We start from the raw sequence: 8,427 nt of genomic DNA, 5'->3' as shown, positions 1-8,427 counted from the left end.
TCCTTGAGAGCATAGGTTACATATATGAGGCATGTTTTCAATAAATGTCATTGTCGCCGGCTAAAAAGGCTTGTTAGTGGCATAGAAGATCAAGGTAGTAAACTAACCCATGTGCTCCTGCCTATCCCAATATTAAACTACTAGCCTTATGAGTGTAGCCCAAGTGAGGAAACATAAACTACCGAGACCATATTTATCACCACCCTTAGATTTCGCCACTTGTGCAAAACAAGATCAATGGCATAATGGTTTAAAAAAAAGGTAAAATACATAGATAATTGTCCAATTATTCAAATACTCCTATTTGGCTCACAAAATTATAAAATATTTTAATTTGGCCACCCAACTTAAAGATTGTGGTTATTTTGATCACTGATACTTATGTCATTAATGGCAAGCTAACATGACACCACGTTACCTTTATTTCACCTCGTCAACTCGGATCACAGTGTTATTGAAGTCTTTTTTTTTTCTCTTTCAACCTCTTTCTTTTATCAATTTTGAATAAATTATAGACAAACCTATTTTTAGATATTCTAATTTCTAAATGCAATTAGATTAAAGTGTTATTGATTATAATTTCTCAGAGAGAGTGAAAATCGAGACATTGATACCCTAGTTGAAGAACTGTATCAACAAAATCTACTATCTCTTAATGAGTAAGTTATCATGCAAGCATCTCAAACTCCTGAATTCTTGTTGGAAAAATTTAAATTTTTTCAAACTAATCAAATGAAATTACTTTAGTGTTATAATTCTCTCTTTTTAAAAATGTTAGTTTTGATATTAAGTAATGATTTCGAGGAATGAAATTTCTATTGAAATTTATTTAAAATCTAATTGTTAATATATTTTAATATTATTATAAAATTATTTATATATTTCCTATAAGTAATTACTATTTGGGACAAAGAAATGTCCTTGAATAATCTATAAGTGTTTTTCTTATCCGAAAACCTATATCTCTATATTTACTTATTTACTTACGTTCTTGAATTCAAAATATTTCTAATTTAGTTCTTAAAATAACAAGAACAATGAACAACTAGACCTTAACTGTGAAAAAATATTCAATATTCAATTTTAGTCCAATTTCAAAATATTCTTTTAATTATTGAATCACAATCAATTTTTTAAAAACCAAGATAAATTTTTGGATAAAGTTCATTAACCAAAAATACAATTATACTATAATATAATATATCATATTGCTACGAGTCATCATCTGGTTCTTCCATTTTGAAACTGCCATTCCAAAAAATTATTGGATATATTTAAAAAAAAACCTACATTATGTTAGGTTTATTGCAAATTATTCAAGCATCAATACTATTTTCTCAAAAAAACCATGTAGATTATTCAAACATCAATACTATATCCCTCAAAAACAATTCAAAGAGAACCAATTAAATGGTCCACCATGACAAAAGGCATTTAACCATTTTTGTTCACTACACCAATTTTCAGTTATAGAAGTAGTTTAATAGACGGGGATTTTTAAAAACCGTCTCCATAATTGTGTTATAACTATTCTTAATAAACTATAGAGCCGTTTACAAAACCTCTTCAAATTAAAAAAACAACTCTCTCTCTCTCTCTCTCTCTCTCTCTCTCTCACTCCCACACACACACACTCTCTCTTTTTCCACTCGCTCACTCTCACACAAACAACACTTAATCACTCTCTCTCTCCCTCCCTCTCTCTCTCTCTCTTACACACACACACACAATCGCCACCTGGTGTTGATCTTTGACGCACCGCCGTGCTGCCGAGCACTCACTCACACGATAGTTGTCGGGTGCTGATCTTCGCCACACTGCAGCACCGCAACACCACTGCCAGTGAATCCTAAACACCATCACAACCTTGTTTGGCCCGTAAACTGGATCTAAAGCCACTACCTTAGACTTTGATAGAAAGCTCAATGTCACCCCTCCTCAGTCCTCCCTTCTTCATTCCCTCCAGTCTTTAGCCGACGCTGAGACGCCGGAACTTGTATGGTGTTTAGATTTTCACCGCAAAATTGATTTGAATTTATCTTTTGTTTGTATGTGATTAATGTGGCTTGATTTTGAGGGACTAAGGTTTGATTCGTTGTCTTTATGTTTTGTTAAGTTAGATCCTGGTTTTAGGGATTGTGTGGGTCTTGATCTCTGAGTCAGAAGAAGGGTATGTTTTTTTCTTGATTTTTCTTTGGCATTTCCTTGTTGTCTAAGGTTATAATTTGGGTTATTCGGGTATGGTTTGTGCTTGGTTTTTTAGAGAAGTATTCTATATTCAGTATCCGTTTAATCTGGATATTGAATCCTTTTACATGTTTCTTAGGAGTGTGCTAGACATGTAACTGTTGCTTATGCTATCAATAAAAGTTGTGCATGTCTCAAGTCTTTTAATGGATTCCTTGTTAAGAGAAATTTATTATGTTTGTGACCTATTTTTATTCACATGCATATTGATGGTGTTTGATTAATATATTTTCTTCTGTCCAACTCCTCCATTGAAGTTAATTGACTTACCTGGATTGGGTCAGAGGGCTATGGATGAATCCATGGTATGCCTTTTGGATACTCTAATGCTAATTATCATTAATTCCTTACTTTCCAGTTTCAGTTCATCCATTGCCATTGCCAATGACTGTATATTATCTTAGGCAGGAGAAAAAATAATTGGTAAAGTTTATTCTGACTAATTACTAGTAGATGTTGATTGGTAGTTATTAATTCTTTACTTTCCTTTCTTTATGTTTTTGTTTTGTATATTAATCTTGAGTGACATGGGTTGATAACATTATTTACTTTTGATAGTTTCCATATGTTGGAGGAGAATATGAAGATTAGTTTTGTAATGGTTTTTTAGTTTTGTTAAGGTATTGTTTGACATATCTTATCACCAAAAGGAAGAAAGGGTGTGTGATCTCTTCTTATCTTATGCTCCCTATTTTGGATGAGTGTGAGCCCCTCTATGGCCACCTTTCTATTCATACATTGCTATTTACTCTTTTTAACTTATTAATCTAAAAAGTGTCTGCTAATTTTCATGTCCACAAAAACCAACATGTGAAAGATCTTTTTCTTACTTGATTCACAAAACGTTAGTAATTCAATCATTATTAACATATAATTATTGAGGGTATGCAAAATGATGAAAATTTTGATATTGTAGTATGATATCATTTGGGGAGTTTTAACTTTGTTTGTGCATTCTTTAACTAGTTTGATGGGTGATAGATTTAATTCAATAGTAGTTTATGTCAAACATGTTTTACAATTTTAACTTTGTTAGTGCATTCTTTGACTAGTTTGATGGGTAATAGATGGAACTAGTTTACATCTTTGGGATTTTGGAGATGCTCTTTTTTAATGACTAGGTATGAGCATTAATTCTTTATTTTTTGTTTTACGCTCCAGTCTGCAAATCATACTACTTGGTATTAAATCCACAAAGCATTGGGTTTTTGTATGCTTCTTTGTTGGTTTATTTGGGTAATGGTAATGCTTTGTTAAAGTTCCCAAGGAATTTGACCCATGGTGGCGGGGATTTAAAATAAATATATTGCTAGGGTTTTTTTTAATATTTTGTGTTCCGCTGGAATTTTATTTATTTAATCGGAAGTTTTATTGATGAAGTTGTTCCTTTGTGTGTTTGTGGTCCTTGTGGCATGTACTCTCCCCTATGGCCTGATTTGATGGAGTTTTGTTTGGTTCAGATCATATAGTTGACTTTACATTGGTTTAGTTGAGCCCCCAATCTTGATTCTTTGAATATATCTGTTTGTTATTGAAGAGAAAGAGCAAAGAAAGGGAGGGAGGCAACAAGTATGTTTCTTACTTACCCAAATACAGGATCTTGTTGTGGGTATGCTTAATTTACCTATTCTATTTTCAAGAATATTGTGTGTGTGTGTGTGTGTGTGTGAAATTGAGGTTGAGGTAGAATTGCTTTTGAAATTTGTGGGAATTTCAAATCCATGTCCTTACAAGCGTGATCCTTGGATTGTTTTGTTTTGAGTGTATATCACCTTGCCAAAGATGTCATTATTTATTTAGCTTCTTTTGGTTTATCTCTAAATCAGGCTTTATTCAGCTTCAAGTTTTGAGTGTATACCTCCTCTCCATCAATCTCTCCTTCACCTTCTTCTTCGCCCCAGGTCTCTCTAATCCTTTCTTCTTCTTCTTCTTCTTCATTTTGATGTTATGCTTGTATTTTGGTATTTTTGTTCCAGTTCTTGTCTAATTATAATCTAGAAAGGTTGATTTTTTTCTTCTTTTTTCTTTTTGGTTTGTATGATTAATTTGGATTAACTTGAAGTATACTGATAGTTTGGACAATCTGAATGATGTTAGGTTAGGGATTGTGGTTTTTTCTTTTACATTTTGTTTGTGGTTTGTGTTTTTGTGATATTGTATTTTAGATTGGTTGATTAGGTTATGTGCTTATGTGATTAATTAGTTTTTTGTAATGTGAGTGATGTTTGTGTCAGTGATTGTTGTTTTTTCTTTCACATTCTGTTTTTATATTTGACTTTTCGTGTGGTTTGTGTTCTTTTACCCTTAGATTTCTGAATGGTTGATTAGGTCAAGTGCTTTGTTGAGGGTTTTATGAATGTGATGTTTGGGTTAGTGATTCTAGGTTTTTTTTCCTTCCCTGTTTTGTTTTTAGCTTGATTTTGTTATTGTTTTGAGTGGTCATGCCATTAGATTCCATAATGGTTGGGTTGCTTGTTTGGGTTCAGTGTTTCTTTTGTGGTTTTTAGAGTGATGCTTAAGGGTAGTGACCATTGTTTTTTTCTTCTTGTTGGCCTACTTTATTTGGTTTGTGTTGAAGGTTTCATTCGTAGTTTGAATGTGTTTTTTTTTAGGTTATTTATCATGTAATTGGACTGCTTAAGAAAGTTTATGATCTTTCAATTCTCTGTGACATTGATATTGCTCTCATTATGTTCTCTCCAGCTAGAAAGCTAGTTATGTTCTCATCACAAAAAAGGTTCATTTATTGACTTGTGTTGTTCATTGTAAATGTGATTAAATACTGCATATTTATTTTGAATTTCTATACACAATAAAAGCATCATTTTACTTCAAATAAAACACGAAACATTTGAGTTCAAAGAAGAATAAATAAAATTAATCAAGGTCTATATATATATATATATATACTGAATTATTGAGGGTATGATGTTTTATGGGTTTATAATGTATGAATACCAATATTTTCTATGTTTGTGTTTATACTAATGATTTGAAGTATATATAATAGAGAAGATGGAGGAACTTGAAGCAGATGGGGCTAATTAGTTGCTAACCACGACCACATCCTAGAAGTGCTAGAGAGTGAACACTATTTAGGTGTGTCTCGCTAGTTGTTTTTATTTGCATATTTTTAATTTTTGTTAATTTTTATAGCCTTGTGTATTGATCCTCCTAAATTTGCTTTATAGAGAGGTTGTTTCTTTGGTGCTATAATTTGGAGAACTTTCAGCTCCATGCTGTCAGGATTTGTTGATCAAAGCCATTGAAGCTCAGGTAATGTTGTTGTTATCATCTCTCATGATATGAACTTATTTTGCAAGAATAAGAAAATTATTTTATAAGTTAGAGATCGGCCCCTTATTACAAGAAATATGAACTTATTTAACAAGAATAAGAAACATATTAATTTTATTACAAGAATATGAACTTATCTAACTATGTATGTAGTTTTACTTAACATTGATCTATGAAATCTAAATTAGTTAATGGAATAGTTTCTTCAATAGATTTATGTGATTTTTAACATGTTCACAAATATCCTCTTCAAATTATGTATTCTTTAGAAATTCAACAAAAATATTCATATGGCGAGTGAGTATTTGTGATATTGGCTCCTGAAAAATCAATTAATCATGCATTTATGGTCTCTAACGTGTTTCATTTATAATTTTTCCCCCAAACAAAATCTTATTAGTCATAGTGGCAATTATTTATTGGAAGGTGTTGGAAATCTGTCCATGTCTATATATTGCTAAGCCTGTAAAAAAAAAAAGAAGAAACAAAAACCTGATGTTTTGTTTTAGCTTTGGAAAAGTTTGCAGTTCTAATCAGTATCTGTTAATATGTTGGAACCTATGATGGGATTATTTTGCTTTATTGGCTGAAAATTAGGGCACTTGCATTAACATCTATAATTTTGGCACTGATATTTGAAGTTAAATGACTTAATATGGGGAGATGTTGCACAAGTTACGATTGGGTTTGATTGTTTGTTTCTTTGCTTTCCTGTTTTTAGCTTTCTGCCCTTTGAAAATATCAAATTTGCAATTAAGTTTTTCTAAAATTAGTGTATTGTGTGTAGGTTTTATTTGGTCATTCTACATATGATAGTAATATTTTATATTGCGTGATATTAATATTTTATATTACTTTAAAAAAAAAGACACCTTCACCTTTTGCAACTACGCTCAAAAGCCAGAAATTACCATATCTTCATATTTGCAAACTATTTGTCTTAATCCTCAACATTTTTTGTTTTAGTGGGGAAATTATTTATATTTAAATAATTAAATTGTATATAAAAAAAAGGTTTGTAGAATCAGTCATATGCAGTGGTAGATAATAGGAGTAAATCAAAGTTAAGTTTAAACTTTTCAAATTGTGATCAATTTGCTTGTAAGAAGACAAACTTAACCTTTTTTTATTTTTATTTTTATTTTATTTTATTTATTTATTTATTTATTGGGGTTACACTTACCAGCACATGACATGCTTAAAATGAATGGTGAGCAAAAATTATGAGGGAGCATATAAATAATAACTAAATGCTTATTGTGGGATATTTATTGTAAATTATATATATATATATATAAAAAAGATTGGATTTTGATCAAATAAGGTTGGATCTTTTTATATGTTTTTGCAGATTTTGGAGAATACATGGTTAAAGATCAAGAGAGTTGAAGATGAGGATACACAAAGCTTTTTATTTTGTGTAATTAACTCAAAAAATATTTTGTAATGAAAGTACATAAATAGTGTAAAACTCTTATATTTTGTTATTACTCAAAATACATTGCACTTTAGCTCATAACTTGTCCATAAAAGTCAATGAAATTAAATTTATGATACTTTTGAATGTAATGAAAACATTTGTGTTTGTGATTTATAGGTTAAACAAATTTAATTATTATTAATAGGAAAAAAAATTAAAATTTAATTCAATTCAATTAATGAACAAATTTAGAGGTGGTTATAATCACCTCTAAAACTATTTAGTAATGAAAACTAAGTAGCTATAGAGGTGGTTATAACCACCTCTAAAACTATTAAGGATTGATGGAAACCTGGTACCTATAGAGGAGGTTATAACCGCCTCTACCACTTATAATTTTTATAGGTGGTTATAACCACCTCTAAAACTATTGAGGAGTAATGAAAACTTAGTAGTTATAGAAGCAGTTATAACCACCTCTAAAACTATTGAAGAATAATAAAAACTTAGTAGCTATAGAGGTGGTTATAACGCTTAATACGAGGCGGTTTAGAGTCGGGTAAAAAAAAACCAACGCTATAACTATAGAGGCTGTTATACCCACCTCTATAGAGTTTGAAAACCACCTAAAAACACTTTTTTGTGTAATGGTGAGAGCATGTAATGGTCCACCATGTATGTATGCCAAAGATTAGAATATTAGTTAGATGGGGATTATTAACATCCAGTCATGAACTTATCATGCATGGTGCCAAGACATAATTATTGAACTTCTCTTCCCAACAATGGAGAAAACTTATCCAATGAAAGGCCCTCTGTTCTTTAGCAAACCACCATGATTCAAGCTCATTGTAAAATTCTGAAATTAGCAAATTATTAAAAGATAGCTGACTTGTGAGTGATGACTGGTCACTGGTGAGTAAACTTATCAACTTTATTTTGACATGGAACATGTCTCTTGAGTTGTATAACATTGTTTAGTACTAGACTTCTGAGAAATATTTCCTTATAAATTTTTATTTATTAAAAGAAGGCTTTAGTCATGAAATAGACAACACTTTTCATATTGAAAATGAAGCAAACTGAACAATGAAGCGGAGCTTGCTAGGTGACCTGTGGAGTGGCGATTCCTGTGGGCAGCCAGCTAGTAAAGAGGACAACGAGGCGGCGAAGAAGATTAGGAGGGGGAAGGCTTCAGACGGCGATGAGGCAACTAAGTTCGGTTTGTCATACACCCAGGTAGTCAGTTTGTCTTCTTCGGAAGAGCGATCCTCGGCCTTGAAGAGGGGAACCTCCCATAACATGGACCAAAACGTGAAGGTGGATGCTAAGCGACCTAAGTCCCCGCTCAATGGTGCGTGTGGCAGGTGCTTCTAAACATCCTATTCTACGGCGGAGTGCCGGCACTAAGTTGTGTGCTTTAGATGCTTGGGGGTGGGTCATGTTGTTGCGCAGTGCCCACT

General features: G+C 31.9%; 1 long non-coding RNA gene across 5 annotated transcripts; it reads left to right on the top strand.

Moving 5' to 3' along the window:
- The first annotated feature begins 1,644 nt into the window (after window positions 1-1,644).
- On the top strand, window positions 1,645-7,069 carry LOC120257935. Of its 5 annotated transcripts, none has more exons than XR_005535931.1 (5): window positions 1,645-1,996; window positions 4,074-4,148; window positions 5,258-5,346; window positions 5,439-5,523; window positions 6,896-7,069. It is a non-coding gene; the product is annotated as an uncharacterized LOC120257935 (long non-coding RNA). The 5 variants fall into 5 exon arrangements; XR_005535930.1 differs by lacking the exon at window positions 1,645-1,996 and adding an exon at window positions 3,376-3,856; XR_005535932.1 differs by lacking the exon at window positions 4,074-4,148.
- The last annotated feature ends 1,358 nt before the right edge of the window (window positions 7,070-8,427 follow it).

The sequence above is a fragment of the Dioscorea cayenensis genome, chromosome 4, assembly GCF_009730915.1.
Source record: "Dioscorea cayenensis subsp. rotundata cultivar TDr96_F1 chromosome 4, TDr96_F1_v2_PseudoChromosome.rev07_lg8_w22 25.fasta, whole genome shotgun sequence".
Classification (NCBI taxonomy): Eukaryota; Viridiplantae; Streptophyta; class Magnoliopsida; order Dioscoreales; family Dioscoreaceae; genus Dioscorea; species Dioscorea cayenensis.
The sequence above is the reverse complement of the archived record's forward strand: the minus strand, read 5'-3'. Positions and strand labels throughout refer to the sequence as shown.